Below are 18,882 nucleotides of genomic sequence, written 5' to 3'. Positions count from 1 at the left end.
GTATTATTTAAGGTTTATAAATATTAATGGTCATAGCATTGCTGATCAGGCAATCCACAGAAGCTGCAGAGTGCTGATGGGCCCCAGCGAGCTGAAAGCCTTGAAGCGACTGTGTTGACACGTTCTGCAGTTTGCTGAAATGCGTGCAGTGGCTTTCAGGGAGAGCCTTAAATCGAGCTCATTCATCACTTGGCACATCCTTGGAAGACGCTCAGATGAAAGGACGGCAAGAGAACAATCTGCCAAAAAAGCCAGGCTGGAGGCTGGGAAATGGCTGAGACAAGAATCAAATCCTGCAGATGAGTCTGCAACTTCCAAACATCTCAGACCTGATGAAGGTCACTCCCAAAAGGATGGTGGAATTGCTAAAAGGCATCTTCTTTGACTACGTCCTTCTTACTGGCTATTTCACAGAAGTGAGACATACAAATCTCTGTATCTTTATGGTCCATTTATGGATGCTGAAAAACTATGGGGTAACTTTTTAAAAGTTTCTACTCCCACTCAGGTAACAAATCTTGAGAAATGTTTAATAGTAGCTAATTCAACTCTTCTTTTTTGTTGTTGTTGCTATTGTTATACTTGAACTAAAACATTTTGATACATCTACAGGCCTCCATAGTTCTACTGCTTCTCTTATAAAAGGAATGCTACTGTGACTAAAGCTTAAGCTCTAAGCACAGAGGAAACCAAACTTTCCTGAGACATCACCAGGATCTGATAATCTGTCTGCTCAGTAATCCCACAGGGTGCCTATTTTCACTCGGAATCATAGAAGTGACTGAAATTGACTCTGGTCCTCATCTGAATTTCATACACCTGGCATCAATAAGAGCTCCATAGGTAACAGCAGACTCAGCCCCATCAACAACACTGGACAACCACAGATTAGCCCATAAATATAAGCCTGAGAAAACAATCAGACCAATCTGAGTTACACAGCAACCTTCAGCCTCCGTGCAATAGATTTTGTGTTCCAATCATGCAGTGAATATTAGCTGGCAGTGGCAATATCAGAGCAGTGTAGGTATGCAGAGAATAAATAACTTCAACAATTTTTGCAGATAAACTATTGAGTGATACATGGAAAAAAAAAATCTTCAGTTAATATTATCCACACCTGCTATAGCAGAGATGGAAATTGAACGTTATCACAACGTTGGCTTTTCCCAGTATCAAAAAACTCTGGACAAGTGACTTCTAGTCATATTATCTCAACACTGTAAATAAATAAAGTGATGAATTGAGGACTTGCACAGCTTACCCCAAACTGCAGGGGAAAGAAGTGGCAGAATGAGCTTAAATTAAGATTCTTTTATGTTAGTGCACAGAAGTTCTAAGTGACACAAGTACTCACTACTTTAAGCACTGCAGCAGCACGAGAGAAGACAACTCCTAACTGAAGTTTACAGCCGAGTCTACAAAGACAAGACCACATGAAGAACAGGACTTCACAAAGATCCCTTTGCCAAAGGGAAAAAAAAAACTGATACAGAGGGGAAAATGTGAGCACAAAGACACGAGCAGGCAGACTGTTTGTCAAGCAAGTGGAAAGCTGAGTCTCTTCCCTTACATACTAATGCTTGCACTGTGCTACCATATTCTAACATCTGTGGCCTGCCCAGACAAATCCAGGAGCTCAGGGTTCCTCTGCCAACCTGCTCTGCATCAATGGCTCCAGTGATTCCTGATCTCCAGCTCCATCTGGCTGAGATGTGCCCACTTCTTGTGCATCTCATGATGAATGATGCTCTGTTAAATTTCATTGCTGTAGTTACTTGAATGTGCAGGGCAAAGATAAACAATGAAACTTGATTTGAAATGGCAACAATGCAACATAGCTTGATGCTGACTTATTTGCCTGCCATCCCCTTAGGTGAGGGGGCTGCTGCAAAAATAAACTTCAGATACTAAGAATGCAGTCAGAAATTACAGCAGTATATTCTGCCATTAAATGGACATTATCAAATTGACAGCAACCACTTCCAAATCTGAGGCTCTTCCTACTGCAGATAATTATTAAGATTTCCACTGGGTGCAAAATTTATCATGCAAAGCAAGATCCCATGGAAATACAGATTCTTGCAGAGGCAGAACTCCATAAAGTCAAAGCCTTACCAGGGAAAGCAGCAGCTATCCATAGAAAGGAAGCAGGTGTGTGCCAAACCACAGGCTCGCATCGAGTGAAGCACAGAAGCAAATTCTAGTGAAGAACTAGACATCTTTATTTCAATGCCAGCCCTTCCATTAAGCCTAATTGGCTCATAACTTAAGAATATAGCTTTGTTCTCAGAACTAAATCAAATTGATACGGCATTTCAGCTGGGTCCAGTGAGAGAGAGGGGACTCAACAGTGAAGTTAGCTGGTTGCTCATATGAACGTAGAGGAAAATCGTGGTATCTGGGAGCATGGGGCTGAAAAGCAGAGCTTCATCAAAGTTCTCTGCCTGACCACAAGCTGGGATAGCCCACCTTTCCTCTCCCTGGCTGGTGCCCTACCTACTGCTGATCCCTGCATCTGATTCTGGAATTTTCCTTTTCTTAGGTGCAGGTTCACCACAAGAGGTGGCAGTGATTAACTGCACTTCCAGAATATTCTTGGAACATCACAAGTCAAGCCAAATCTTTAAATGCTTGACTGGGTTGGAATTGTTCTGGCACAACACAAAGACTGAAAGACCAAGTTGTGTGCAGAGGAATCATTAACCAAGTTCCCTTTGGGATATGATAATTGCTGGAGTGGTTGACAGCTTTTTTTGGCATTGAACACTCAAAGATGAGACATTATTTCAAAAACACTGAAGAACAGAAGAAAATCTTTTGATAAATGAGTGAAGTCCATTCAAATGCAGAAACAAAGCTCATTTATTTCCATGGACCTTCTTTATCTCTGCCTATCCTATGCCTCTGTTTTGCTTTATGGTCTTGTCCTCAGCAACCTCAACTGATGTAAATCAGCCTGGGTGAGTTTCTGCCAATCAAGGTTTGTTGCCAGTGGGTTTTAGTCCCTGAAAACAGATGGTTTGAAAGCCACATTGTGCCACCGTGCCCACAGCCAACAGTACAAATATTTAGCCAATTAGAAGGGGATTTTCCAAAGGCACAAATGGAAATTAGGTATACAACTCCCATCGACTTCCAGAGAGAGCGGAGAGCCTTACTGCCTTCAAAACCTCTTTATTAATTCAGCCCTCATAAAATAAATGCAGTGAAGGGCACCGGGCTGCTCTGAAGTCAGACATTTTCAGCTATTCTCAAGATGATAATCCTGGGTAACAGCAGTAGGAATCATTCTGAACTGCTCAGTGCTTAAGACAAAAGTTCCACCAAAACTGCTGATTTCATCATGGTCCATAAATGTCCTATGACATTGTGAAGCCCTAACAATAGGTTGGCGTGGATGGATTACAGCTGAGTATTGAAGCATCTTTCTTGCAGACAATGTCATTAAGAGAACTCACCCGTCTGACCACAAAAAGGCATCATCAAATATTAACATTTCCTCCGAACGCCTCTCTAAGAATATGACAGCTCTTGGTGTACTGTCATTAAAATCTGCACGGAACTGGGACTGAGCAGGAAATAAGTACTGATGTGTGAAGTGGCAGTTATCTACAATTTTGCCAGCAGTTTCCCAAAAGGACCCAAAATGGACCTTGGCAATCTCTACCACTACTTTAAAACAGAGTCCTTCCAAATCAGGGGGCTCCCATCAAGGTGGGAAGAGAAGAACAGGTGAATGTTACTGTTTTCCTGTTGCTGGGGCTGCTCTCTCTTATCTCTCCAGATAAGATCTTCTTATTGAAAGCATGCCAGAGCCATGATCCACATGGCTTCACACACCTTCTAAGCACCGTGTTAATAAATTATGATGACAACAATAACACTAAGGGTCCTAAAGCATTTCATGCTCTATGAATGATTCACTCATTTGACTTTGAGCATTACAGCTCTCTGGCTTGCTCTAAGAGGGGACACAGTATCACTGAAAATAAAAGTCAGCAATAAATTAGACACTAGAAATAGCCTATACGTGGGATAAACAAATACTATTTGGTTTAAGGTGGTGCTACTGTACCAAGCTTCACCTTCCCTTTCTGTTTCATCCTTGCCCTTTCAGCAGCTCTATAATTGCTCTCTCCCATTCCTGCTATTTCATAGCAATTCATGTAGTATTTCCCAGCAAACAGAAAAGCCTCCCCATTTACTGGGGTGGAAATACTTAACCCCACAAAATATCTTGGAATATTATCTACGATGTTGCAACCACAAGGTATAATGATGGGTTTGGAAAAGTAAAGTCTCTGAAACCAGTTTTCTGTGCTCACAGGCAGCAACGTCATCAACGTTTGGACCAGAATTGTGCTTAGAATACTCTTCACGTGCACAGAAACCTGTGTTGGTCTGCCTTGTACTGCTCAGTTTCTTCATTTTGCTGACACAGCTTGAAAACCTTAGCAGGCCTTACTGCTCAGCAGGAGAGAGCTCAGTCACTTCTGAAGACGCCTTCAGCAAAGCACTCATATGGGGCACTGAAAACCATTTGTCATTTTTGAAAATCTCATTACATTTTAAACAGACAGGACAGACAAAGGCAGCATTATTAGCCTCACTGTACACATGGGAAATGAGGCATAGAAATTCAAATGGCCCACCTCAAACCACAGAGGAAGCCTGTCACGTGGAGCAATAGCAAGACGCTGGTCCAGGTTCTCCTCTGCCTGCAGTCAGACCAGTCTGGGGATCTTCCTGATCACCACCACTGCTCTGTTCACGCTGCCTCTGCAGTTTTCAGCCCTCCTCTGCCTCCAGAAAGAGGCAAAACCCAGGAATAAGGAATAACAGCAGTAGTATGAAGGAAGACTAAAACCAGTAACAGCAATGGAAAAACCAGATCTCTCTTTGTGCTGCTCTGTAGAACCCATTAGGTCTGGGGGCTTTGCTGCTGCTGCTAACATGAGCTGATGTCCTCATGTTGCACTTATTAAATAAATCTAATCTTATTAAACTGCATTACAAGCTTTTATTTCATAAATCTGTATCCCTCTCAGACCGCCCAGAGAATTAACTCCTGCAGGGATGATGCCTTCCCTCTCCTTGGCCTTGCAGAAGGCACTCCTGACAAAACCACCATCCCCACTCATTATGCTGCTCACTCCCAAGGAGTGGAATGGGTTCAGAGTGCTTTGCAGGCATTACAAGCTGAGAAATGCCCTAAGCTGTGACCACCAGAACTGGAAATCCCAGCAAGCAGCAATGGGCTCCCTTGGGTTCAGGGAGGGAAATGACAACGAGGAGTTTGCTCTGGCAGGGGGCTGGTGGAGGGCACTTGCATTTTGCTGCCATCTGTGGCACTCTGGTCAGAGGGCTGCCAGCTGCTGCTTTGGAAAGGAACAGCCTTGTGTCACCAGCACACAGAGATCCCTCAGCCACCCCTGCCAGGACATCCCTGCACAGCGAGGGGCACGTGCCACTGGTACACATCACTTTCCTTGGGCAGGATGAAGCATGCAGGGCAATTGTCCCACCCAGCAATGAGACGTGTACTCCTTTAAACAGTGAGGAAGGAGGGGAGCATCCAGGAGCATTAAATTTAAACATCCAGATACATTTGGTACTGGTGCTTCAAAAAAAAAAAAAAAAACACAAGACTTATACCCTCAGATTTGGGCTGCCTACCTAAAAAGACTTGTTTCAAATCATCCAAAGACCTTCTTGTAATACAGCATATTACTAAATTACAGGGAAACAGTATTAAGAGGTCAGGCCCCGTATTACTTTCTGCACAAAACAACCTTTCCTCCCCCCTCGCATTCTAGTCTTGCACTTTGGTGACCTGAGGTCAGCATGAAACAGTTCTTCAGTGAACCAAAGTAAAACATGACAGACTGACCTGCCTATCATGACATGACATCCTATTTGAGGGCTGAGCAGAGCTGTACTGCTCACTGCATCCAGGGAAATGTTTGCAGAGAAAGACATGCTGATTTCAAAATGATGAAATCTGTTGTTTTTTTTTTCCCCCCCCCAAGTACCAGCACGAATATTTTACCCTTAAAAAAAATAAATAAAAAGAAGGAAAAGGAAAGAAATTCTCTTTCCAGCAAACTGATGAAGTGTTCAAATCCATTCGAAGGATGGCTAAATGGATGGGCTGGATACACAAGCGTTTGGATAAAGAATACTCACAAGGGCTTTGCACTAAGTGCTGCACATCTCCAGCACGTGCAATGCCAAGTCCTGGGCCTGTTTAGCTGAGCTGGTGTTTGGAAGGCATATGCAGTTTGGGAATGCCCCAGGGATCCCCACAGTGCTAACACCACCCCGCTGCAAGCATTTCCAAACAGCAAGCATTTGTTAATATGCCAGCAATCCCAGCTCCTGAGCTCCTTCCACAGTTCCTGTGTTCATTCTGTTGAGCTAAGCAAGGTGCTTTCGTTCTGTGGGACCCACCTATACGTTTGTTAAACTGCAGTGATAACACTGACCCGCTGCTCACAACTGGTTAAAGAACAGATTTGCTCGTGCTTGATTCTGTTTTCCATGGCAGCAGCAAATCCCATAGGGAGAGTGTGCTGGCAGAAGGAAAAGAGCTGCATTGTGTCTGGAGAGGGGATGCTTGGATCATGATAAAGCAAGACAAAGTCAGCCTTCAGAGCCCAGTGCTGGTAGCTGCTAAACCCCACTGGCTCCCATTCTTCCCACAAAAAAAACACACTACACACTGACACCCCCCCCAAAACACCCAGCACTTCCTTCCCTGTAGACTCAGATCTTTGCCTGCACAAAGCTGCTCACTCCAAATTGCCCCTCCCAGGGTACAGTGGACATATGGCGTGGTGTTGAATGCACAGAGACAAAAGAAAGAGAACAGATTCACAAAGGAACCCCAGCTAAAAGGCACCATCCATTCACGGGTTAAAAAGGAAAGCAAGCCTTGTGGATGTTGGAAACAGCAGGGTATCAGCTGGAGCCTGCACAGAGGCTTCTCCTACCGCCATTCATAACAAAATCAGGAGGCAGAAAGTTACTATAGCAATGGCTACAGAATGCAGAACGGGTGCTCTTCAGAGGGCAGAAAGGGCTCTTAAAGAAACGCAATGGTCTGTTTCTCTCCATCCTTCAGGGCTGCCAAACTCAGATCAGCTCCAGTTCACCCACACGCTCCCCTCCCTGCGCAGAGCTCACCGTACATCGCTGGGTTTCAGCTTCAACACCTTCAGCACTGAACTGAGGCCCCGCTGAAGACAAAAGATGTCAAACCACCCAGCTACTCTCCAGGTACACAAGTAGCCAGAAAGCAACCCATAGCTGCACAATAAAAAGGCTGTGCTCACTTTATGCTTCCAGAAGCACAGGCAATAACAACTGCTGCATCTACAGATCCCTCCTTCCACTATTGCCTTTGTTCAGACCAGTGTGGCCCCTTCCAAGTCTGAAGGTGAATGGTGATCTCACAGGCCAGCAGTGGGACAAGTGCACTGCGAGGGATTCTGCAGCACAGATGCTGAGTATCAGAGTTAAATCTTGCTGTGAGGTTACCTGCAGGGCTGGACGCAGCGACTGACTGAACTCCTACAATGGGACACAGCACAGCTGAGGCCCAAGCAGCGTGTGAGACCCGGCTGAGGCTCCATCTGACACACATACAATGCTGTTGTGTGAAGCTCCAGGGATCAAAGCCTCTGTTCGTGCTTAACCTAAACTAAGCTTGTCTCTCAGCAGACCTAATTGTGCAGACAAACTCAGAAGTGCCTGGGGGACACCAGATCAGAAGGACTCACTGGGACAGAGAACAGCCCCTGCAAATGCAAAGATCCACAGCACTGAGATTCAGAGGCACCCAGACAGCATCCTCTCCTTGCAGCACAGAGCAATTTCTACAAGACTAAAATCACAGCGTGAGGAAAGACCAGGAGAGATGCAGGGCGTGTTGCAGGGATACCAAGGGAAGAGCACCAACAAGGAACATCGTGGCTGTAAATTAATCAGCCGCCAATAGCTGCTCACCCAAAAGCCTTTAGCAGATGATCACAACACAGAGGTAGCTTGAAGTTGTCACTCTGGACTCGACTCCCATTTATTTCTATGTCAAATCAAGCAACCTGCAAGAATTTTTCCCTTCAATGAAGGCTTTGGGCTAAGTTTGCACAGACTTAACAGCATAAATAAAACCAGGCTGTGGCCTCTTTGTTGTGCATCAAACCTTTCTTTGCCATCTGTATTTTCATGTCTCCATCAGCTGTAACAACCATCCACAGGGCAACAATGAGAAAACCATCAATGAACATTCATCCCGACGTGGGATGTGCTTTAATTCAGTCAGCTGGACAGCTGGCCCTTCTGATTGCCTGGCAGATTTCTTTGCCCAAAAGATCTTACCTCGTTGTCTCTAATTTTTAATGCTGACCATCTCTGTGCACAAAACGGGGTTCTGTAGCATGCACTTATTTCAAAAGAGCCCTCGTTGCCTTGGTTACCAATCATCAAGCCTAGGCCTTTGCAAGCTCGGTCAGAGCCTTCCTTCTCCTTGCTTTCCTCCTGTTTCCTGCAACACTGGAAGATTTCTGCTCTCAGACAGCAAAGCAGAAAGCTGGAGCTAAATAAAAGAATCAATACACAGGAAAATGCCCTAGGATGTGTGTCGTGCCTTGGGTTTGTATGAATGACAAGATCAGTGAGAAATACCAAAAACAGCAGCAGAATACAACATTATTAGCTGACCAACAATACAATCGTAGTAATAGAGAATCATACAGACTCCTGACTTGGAAGGGATACGCTGTGCAAAATGCATTCAGCCTGCATCCCGAGGAGCTGGCGCTCGCTCTGCTGTCAGTTAGCAGCAGTGGAGAGACAATTAAAATGGAGCACTGCTGGTGCTGGGTGTGCCTGAAGTCCTTGGCGGCCCCTGGTGCTCACAGACCACATCTCTGCAGTCCAAGAAGGGCAAAGGAGGAAAGAAACCTCATCACACCCATTTACAGAAGCAGGATGGAAGCTCAGAGGCGTGGTTTCTAAAAAGCGCAGCGGATGGGGATCTGCAAAGTTTGGGGTGAATGAGGGATAAAGACAGAGAAGGGCAAAGCTGTAGCAGCCCATTTGAGATCCTTCGCTGGGCACACAGACACTGGATCCAGCCCGTCCCCTTAGCTGAGACCCACACAATCCCCACGATCAGCTTCTGTGCACGTGTTTGTTTGGCACACACTCAAAGCAGCTTGGATTTCGAATGCTGAATGCTCACCAAAGCACAGCCCAAAATTTCCCCCCAGTCATCAGTCAATATCTGCTTCAGATAAACAGATGTGTTAATAAGCAGCCCACCAAAAATGACACCCTCCGTGCACCAGCAGATAAACGCCAAGGAGAAAAAGCCAAATCCAGTGAAAACAGTGCTCACTACTGCTCTGAACTTCCCAGAAACCAGCTATCTTCACAGTTAAAAATAACATTAGGTTTTATTTCTGAGCACTGGCTGGCAGGATTGATTCAGAGCCCACTAAAATGTTAATGCATGCTGAGAAAGTCCACGTTCTTCTGCATGGAGAGGTCTGAGCTGGTTCATCCCGCTTTTGGAAAGGACAAGCCACATTTTTAGTACTGCATATCAATGTGACTCCACTAAATGATCATTCTTATCTCTGTTTACGGCATTTCAAATTGTCACATCAAGTGCAAACGATACGAGGACTTGAAATAAATAAGATATCGTGCAGCTCTCATGCCCTACCTATGCAGAATGGAAAAGGCCACCTCCAGCTCTTTATCATCTTTCAGTGCTGCAAGCTTAATTAGATCTTCCAGACAGAAACAACCTACCCTACATACAGGAGTGCCAGAAAGGAAAAAAGAAAAAGGATGAGGAATTTTAATTGCACTGTAATCCTTTCAGCTGGGTTTCTTGCAAACGTTGCATTTCAGGGACCTAACAGACTAGAACCAAGCAAAATTCAACACGAACCTTTAAAAAGAAAACACGTTAAAATAAATGGGATCTGCAAGATCCATAGACTGTATTCATCTCCAGGCAGTGGGACACGCTGCAGTTTAATGTAAGGAAGTAATGTAAATTAAACCACTTGTCACTGCTAACTGAATGGAAAAAAGGAAACGGCCAATTTGTCGGCTGACTTTGCCTCCATCCTGATTGCTGCATCCATCTTCCCTGCAGGTCTGAACCTCGCCACCAAAGGCACAGCCCGAGCTGTCAGCAGCTCTTACAGGATTGTTCAGAGTGTCACTGAACGCTTCGTTCTATAGATCATATATCTTGATGAGAGGCCTATAAATAGGCACTATTTCCTACCCGTTACTGTGCTGCATCCATCACAGTAACAGCAAAATTACCTTTCAGCAATGCATTAAGGCATCCATTCTCCAACTACAAAGTGCTAATTCTGAGCCAAGGGAAGCAGCCCACCGAGCCATCCCACACAGCAAAACAAACACTGTTGTGATGAGTTCCAGTACAGTGGTCCCAAACTCCACAAGACATTCAGTGTTGACTACAGGCTGCCATCCAGTTCCTGGCAGCAAGCAGATCCTTCCTCACTTTACCTGTTGAGACCAAAAGGGTCCTGGCAGCAAAGGCTTATTCCAAGACCTACAGACACAGGTGGAGCAGTTCAGCTGCTTTTCCAGACAGCAGGATTTGATGACGTGGGACTTCAAAGGGGTTCTGTGTGTACATGAGGGTGTTTTGAAACCCTCAGGAAAAATCAAACTGCATGTGCTTGTTGTGCCTGTCCCTGATTGCCCTTTTTAATGAGTTTTCGGTGCACTGAACCCTACTTAATACATTGCTTAATAAAATGAAAATAATTAATCAATTATCCAAGAGGGCCCAGTTTATGGCCACTCTTTTATACTTATCCCATTAGACAGAGCCTGCTCTCCAGCATCACAGATCACCTCATTTCAATGACTGGCCCCCCAGAAACAAAGAGGGTCTTTGCTTCTCCAGGGCAGTGGCAGGATGAGCGGCACAACATATCTGCCAGCCATGCTTTGCTCCTTGCACAGACACACTTGCCTGCTTCCAAGCACCATGTTGCCCACTGTCCCCGCTGCTCTCAAGTGGGCTCTGCTGCTCAGAAGTCCCAGACTGGGTCACACCTTTGCAGTGTTATGACTACGCTCTGTGATGAAGGTTAGATTTTTACCTGAACTGAACTCTGCTTGGCTGTCAGTGCTGCTATCAGCCTGGAACACATGGCTTTGTTGCAGCTGTTTGTGTTCCAGTTGTGAAGTGCAAATCCATTGCACCTCCCTGCTGTCCGACAGAGCCTGCTCCAATCTCCTCACCATTTAAATAGGAAGGGAAAGAGGATGACACAGAAGTCATTGACTCAGGCTAGAAGGGGCTCTGAGCACCCAATTAAGCTGTACATGTCCCTGTTCACTGCGGAGGAATTGGACTAGATGACCTTTGAAGGTCCCTTCCAACTCATCTCAAGTCACACACCAAATTAGTGGTGGAAACAATCTCAATCCACAGTTTTAACCACCAGGTCAAAGCTTTTCCCATGATGATCTCGCTGTGCATCTTGCAATCAAATGTCTCAGACCAATGACAAGACAGCATTTGTTTCAATACATGTAATTGCTACTGCTGGTAGAGCTCCAGGTGTCTTTTTGCTATTCCTATCTGGGTTCATCTTTCAGAACATCTACTTTGCCAATCGTGACCTCTCCTCCTAGTTTAGACTACTGAGGCTTCCAACCTTCTTGAACATTCCCTCCTTAACTCAGCTATCCTTCGTGGTATAACTGCCACCCTTCTGGGTTTTCTCTTTTGTAGGAGGACAAGACAGCACCTGCGTGGCAATCTAACCTTCAAACATATGAGGTGTGCAGAGCAACCTTCAGGTAGAGAAATGAAAGGAAACAGAAGAGACTTAAACGTCTGACTTCCACTGGGCAGGAGGAGCCCTCATTTAGGCAAAGATCATCAGAGAACTTCAGACCATTGCATTGCATTCGGTTATGCCTGGATACATCTGAATACACCCAGGTCAGGCTGCCAGAACAATTCATCCACTCAGTGACTCACTCTGCAGGCTCCTTCCCTGTGCTCAGACACAGGCAAAGGAGGGCTCTCAGCCACAGAACTCCTTCCTTCAGCTCATCCCTGTCGTGAGGCAGGGCGGCACTCAAACCTGCACTTCTCAATAATTCTGTGGGATTCTCTGCCCCTGGATAAACGCATAAGCAAAACTAAATTCAACAGCAGCAGACGCAAGTCTGATCAAGGAGCACAGAGCAGAAAGAACAGGCTAGAGCAAACAGACCCACATACCAGCAAGGGTGGATCTACTGTGACAACTCAGAAAATATCGGGTCTGACAGCCAGGCTGCAGCGCTGGAGGGCAGCAACTTCCTGCCACCGAGTTTGTTTTTCTTGTGATTCCTCAATCAGGGAAGTCAGACAGCTGATCCCAGAAACAACAGCTGGGAGCAGCCCAGCACTCAGCACCACTGTCATGAACATCTCTTCTGAAGGTCCTGATGTTAAAGGGAGGGTGCAGAACAGAAACCCACTGGCCAGACGCCCATCCTAACTGGAAAAACCCTCAAGGGTTTACAGCAAGGATTTCAGAAGCGCTCAGCAATTAAGATTCTCAACTTGAGACGTCTCACAGAGGCCCAGACTATTAGTGTGCCTGCCTCCAGCAAACCATGCATCAAACTCCCTGGCACACAGACAAGGAATCTGAAAGAGGAGCATCCGGGAAAGAAGATTTTATTATTCCCTCCCCTTCATCTGTCAGAGCCTGAAAGGGGCAGAAGGATGCCACTAAGCAGTGGCCTCAGCTGCAAGGAGATTTAAAGCCCAGGAGACACCTTTAAATGGTGGCAAAAGTCTGTATTGCTTTGCTAACACCAAAAGCAGAGAGAAGCACGCGTACTAGCAATGCACACACAGCAGTTTTGCAACAACCCTCTGAAGAAGAGCTCAGCTTCTTCAAGTAAACCCATGGTACCCCTGAATCACCACCTATGGCATAAGAGGCTCCAAACCATAGGAATCTCTCTCCATTTTCCTGTAAAGGTCTTGGAAAATTACATTTTCTGGAAGGGAAATGTTTTTGTTAGTCAATCAGACAGCAGAACAGCCTACAGCAAGATCAGGGCACTAATTGACACAGAATAGTTACATGGTGCTGTTCAGTTGCAAGTGTCTGTGAAAGCACAAAATGCTTATTGCTTGAATCTAGGGAACTCTGCGTCCCTCTTGAAGAGGGAGAACAATGCCTTAGGAAACGTCATGCAATCCCACTCCGTACCCCTGATACGTTCAGATACGAACAGATAGCAAAAAAATACAGCCTAGAGAGTAAAACAGGAGGTAAAACAGAAGGCTGCCCAGCCTGCTGAGCTTTAATGCTTCACAGAAGCACCTTCAGGCTAAAACCTACTCCTTACTTTCCTCGCTGGTCCTAACACTAAGAATGCACATCACACCTTTTTCCTCATTCGTATTACCAAATCCATTGGAATGAGAACAGATTTTACTGATTTCAGTCCCCTTCACCTTGGGCCAAATCTCCCTGTACTTATCCTCAAAGTGAAACAGCATCCAGTTTGTGCACTGAGCAAAACTTCTTGTCTCAGAGAAGCATCCCCCACGCCGCAGTGCAAGAAGACTGCATGCTCCTTTTAAACCTTCAAAATAACAGTGAAACATCTCTACAGCTGGGAGAAAACGTGGCACCAGTTTTGCCTGCGTTACATATGATTTAAAAAAACAAAAATGTTGGGTTTCCTTCACATGCCACAAAGGACCAGCACACACCCACAGTTCACATGAAACATCAGTTTTCATTGATTCAATTTTTGGGGGGTAAAAAAATCAAGTCGGAATGAGAAGCAAGTGTGGTTTTCTAAGAAAGTTGCTGCTTTATCAGGAAGGATGCAGGAGTTCTTGGTTAATCAAGCTGCTGAATGGTTAACTATCTCAGAATACACATGGGATGGGGAAGAAATGATTATGAGGCACCGGGTTGCTAGGGAGTTGAGGTTTTAGGAACAAAAGGCACGCGGGTGCTTGGGGCAAGGAATCGCCATCCCTCCCTTTGCAAAGCGTCGTGAGCATCTGCAGGATGGTATTAGAGCTGGTTAATAATAAACTGCAGTGCTCGGCACCTGCTAGGCTAATTGCAGCACAGCATGTCTGAGAGCTGCATGGAGAGCATCTGGAGACAGCACTGAGCTCAGCGTGGCATTTTAAGAGCTCACAGGAAGAAATGTGCTCGTGTGCTGGCTCTTGAGTGCCTGACCACTACTAAATCTCTGCTCTGGGGTGAGGAATGCAGATTGCTTTAACAAGACAGAAGGAATAGATGTCTATTGTGACTCCAGTGCTCCATTCCTCACCCTGAAGTCTGCTGAGGCCAGTGGGAAAACTCACCCCAGCTTTTCTCACCACTACCATGCTGTGCGGTCATGGCAACTCAGAATCACTTGGGAGGTCACAGAGCTGGAGAAGAGCATTGCATTTGCTTCCTAAGAGCTCTGAGTGAGGTTCAGTTCTGAACAGAGACCTGGCAGAAGGCCTGAGCAGCACCTATGTCCCACAAAAGGAGGTCTGTACACAGGGAACTTGACTCGCATCTCTTATCAGTACTGCAGATGAATTAAACCAGCTTGTGTTTCATACATTCTTTAGAAAATAAGCCTTTGCTTGACCTTGTTGAAATCTGCAACTCTCAGTAAAGATTAGGCATGGCAAAACTTGGGTTACTGTAACACTAACCCAGCACCCAGCGTGCCTGCGGGTCTTTTGGTCTCTGCTTCTGATTCCTGAAACCAGAGGGAGAGAAACCGTTTTTTTGACAGCTCCAAGAACACTGGACAACCTGCACTGCTTCTCCAGAATCCTTGTAGGAACTTTCCCCACTTTTCTCTGCCACAGTCTTCTCCAGGACCCAGCATCACCACCCCTGGAGAGCAGGCCTTACAGTGAGCACAGTCCATCCACGCTGCTGTTTCACAGGCAGAGGTGATAGAACAATATATTCAGTCAGTCTTTCGAAGCTTAACCTTAAGACATAAAAACTTACTTCAGCGGAAGGAAAAAACGGCTGATTATTAAATTTAATCACATTTCTACAGAAGAAACCACTGATAGCAGCAAAGCCCATCTGAACCTTAATCAAGCTTGGAGTCTCAAAGTAAAAGAAGATATTCAGCGGTGCGTTGGAGAAGAGCCTTTAGGTGGTTTTAACTATTCTATCCTACCAATATTCTAATTGCTCTGCCTAACCTCTAGAGATTATCATTAAGTTTATGGCTCACTGCCCCACTGTGTGTGACAAAAGCATTTCAGGCTTACCAATGAGGTTTTCAACACTCTCCATAGGAGGTCTGAGAGGACCACTGGATTCTGCAGCAAGAACAATGCAGATTTCTTTGCTGATGAGAATGGTAGGAAAAAAAGCATACAACAGGCTCTGTGCATGCACTGAAACAGAAAGGATCTTAGCTTGACAGCATCAGTCACCCCATTTCACATCACCAACATTCTAATGCACAAATGTGACTCGGCTTGAGTTGTGCTGCATGGGTTTGCCTCAATTCCCTCACCTAAAGTCTTTGATATCCAGACACTGAACAGAGCCCCACTGCTCTTCAGCAAGGGTTCACATTTATTTAGTCACCGCAGAAACAAAGCAACAGCTTTTCAGTTTCAGAGACCCTGAGCCTTATGGTAGCGTGCATATGACACCAACCACACCGTGATCAAAATGAACACCACAGTACTGTCCTGTGCACTGGCAGAGAGACCAGGAGTGCCCTTATTTACAGTGCATGCTAACACGTGAGCCCAGCTTAAGATTAAACAGCACTGCTCCATATGGACAGCAAAAACAACTCACCAAAAATCACTTGAGTTCCACACAGATTTGATTCTCACTGGAATATTCTTCTACAGGGATATAAATTTAGTAATCAATGTGTTGTCAAATCTGTTCCTATGAGCAAAGACACAGACACCATGTCATCTATTTCCAAAACTAATCAAACGAGAACAGGTTAGAGAGCACAGCTCAGCATATCATTTACTGACACCGCACTCATTTACACTGGTTCAGAATCTGGAAAGAATATCATTGGTGGTTGGGATCTTTACACAGAAGGATTATAGAAATCCTTCGCTTTTAAATGAAGTCATTAACACTTTTCTACAGCAGATTAACATTTCCATTTCACAGATGAGGATCAAGTCACAAAGACTTTCCTACAGTCATTATGAAGTCAGTGGCATAAAGGCAGCTGTCCCTTTAAATTCTCACCCTGGAAAAAAAGAAGAAACAAATTACATTTCTAAGCCCAGTCAAAAAAAAAAAAACAAAAAAAAAACCAGCAACCCTTAGCACTTGGAGAACAAATCCCAAGCAAACCACATAAAATCTGGTCCAAATCACAAAAAGGGTGAATTAGCAAACTGGTGAGGAAGAGCCGTAAACAGGTACGTTGTACAACTCGTGCTGGTTTGGCCTTTTGTGGGTGTGTCAATTACACACACATCTGCGTGCCCAACTAGGTGTGTCCAACAGGAACAACACACCAGCCTTTGGGGCAAAAAAGAGCCCCTCCTGGGTTTGTTTTGGAGTTACAAGACCTGATAAGAGGGTGAAGCCATGGACTGGAGGACAGCTTCAGCCCTTGTTTTGTGTGTGTCAATCATTCATCTGTAAATGCTCACAGCTCACACAATGCTTCCAGCAGTGCTGTTTGTCTGAGCCTGAGCCCTCCTCATGCATCCATCAGCGTAAGCACTTCTGGCAGCTCTGCTTACTCCATAATTCTTGTGCAGGAATATGAAAATCTAATTCTCCCCTCTACTAATTTGCATTAGCTTTGCTCCTAAGTGGAACGGAAATGATTTAGAAACGACTCTTGCTTTTGCAGAAGGAAATGGAAGTTAGCACTTTCTGCATAAGGCTCTGCCTCTCGCACGCTGCTGCCCCAGCCCAGGCTGAGAGGTGCCAGAACGCTATCTTGTGAATAGTCCTGCTGGGTGACATCACTTATCATGCCACCGTGCTGCCAGCCAATTGGGGAGGCTTCTCACACGGCCCTTAGCTCTCACCTAGCCGGGAAGCCTATAGGAAAAAGCTGCAGCACTGGCAATGGACCCACTCTTGCTGCCGATGCTTATTTGGCCACACCTCCTCCTCCCCCTTTCCCACTCCTGTATGCACACATCACACACACAGAACACAGCAGAGGCAGAACAGCCACACACTGCAGAAATCCATTTCCGAGCATTAGGCTTTTGGCAGCGACTCAGATATGAACTTACTTCTTGTTCTGGAGATTTATGGTTTTGAGCAGCAGTGTCAGTGAAGGATGCTTCCTTTTCCAAGTCACTGATTATTTTAACTCATTGTTATCACACTGCACTGCCTTGGTATTTCTGTCCAACTCACTTGCAGCCAGAGCCAGCCCAATCGTGGCTGCCACTCCACGAACAGACAGTGGAGAATTGTGTTCTGACATCGCCTGGCTGTAATCAGTTGATTTGGCCACTCAAGAGCTGATCACACTCAGCACACAGAAGCAAAGCCCAACATTGGAAGAGGCAGAGCTGCAAACCGGGCTCGTAAGTGCATGCAGTGCTTCCAGCACAGAGATGCTTCACTGTAGCTGTGTTCTGGTAGGAGAAATAGGAAACGGGCACATGAAGTCATGGGATGAAGCAAGCTACTAAAATATCAGTAGGAACCAGAATCCCAGGGATCTTGTCTACTCTTCAAACAGTGCTCAGGAAGAAGCTTAACTGTCTATTAATTCTCATTCTAAAGCAATAAGACAATCAGTACACCCAAGTACAGCCTGTATAGTCTGCTGGAACCAGTGCTGCCTACTGATGAGAGAGGGAAATAACCACAGGTGTGCTGTGAAATTCCAGGGGAGGCTGGAGGTTGTACTCCAGACACACAGACTGTGACCCAGGTAACTCAGCAGCACTAAATGATTTCACTCGAAGTCAAGAGAGGTCATGCAGCATTTTCCAGGCCTTCAGCAGGACTCCTCTGGCAGAAAAGTCCAGAAGATTTCTGAGATGAAAGCAATTTAGATTACTTATTAAACCCTCTTACCTCTGACCATAACAGACTACTTTCTTTATAACCTACTTCCTTTGAGGTGACAGCAAAACAAGCAATTCCTGAACAAACCCTTCTGGACATCACTAGAGAACAGAGAAACCAAAAATTTATGAGAGTCCAAATGTAAAACCATGGAGTATCTACAAATACCCACCTGAATAAACTGTGGGTCTCAAGGAATCAGAAAGCAGGCAAAACAAGGCAGTGTTTTGTCTCAATAATTCAAATTCTTCGTGGAATAGCTGGGAACTCAGAGTGTGTGCTTATGTTACTCGAGGAGTAATGAGCAGCAGCATGAGAACGCAAGCAAATAAAGGAAAAAGGAGTGACCAACAAATAAGAAAGAGGAAGATGAGAATAGAAGGCACCCAAGCAATGCAAAGGGTTTTACAAGTGAATGGAAAAGCAGAAACAAGAGGTTCTCAATAAACAGTAAGCTGCAGAACAGGCAGGCTGTCCTCGCTGAGCACCTGTCAAACAGCCCAAAAAACTTCACACAAGCTGAAAGACAACCTGATTGTTTGCTCCTGTTCACAAGAACACCTGGAAGAACAATGCACCTTTTGGATTCTGCTTGGTCAAACGCTCATGAGACATTTTTGAAGGCAGAATACATCTTCTCAGTGATGGGAGAGGACAAAATGAACAAGCATTTAAAGATTTCTACAAGCTTGCAATTGTCAGCATTTAACCATACAAATTCTACATTTTTTCATGGAAAGATAAGAGTTATAAAACAAAAGATGGAATTTCCACATGGACG

Source organism: Phasianus colchicus, chromosome 27, assembly GCF_987193195.1.
Source record: "Phasianus colchicus chromosome 27, bPhaCol1.hap1.1, whole genome shotgun sequence".
Classification (NCBI taxonomy): domain Eukaryota; kingdom Metazoa; phylum Chordata; class Aves; order Galliformes; family Phasianidae; genus Phasianus; species Phasianus colchicus.
This window is presented reverse-complemented; position numbering follows the sequence as displayed.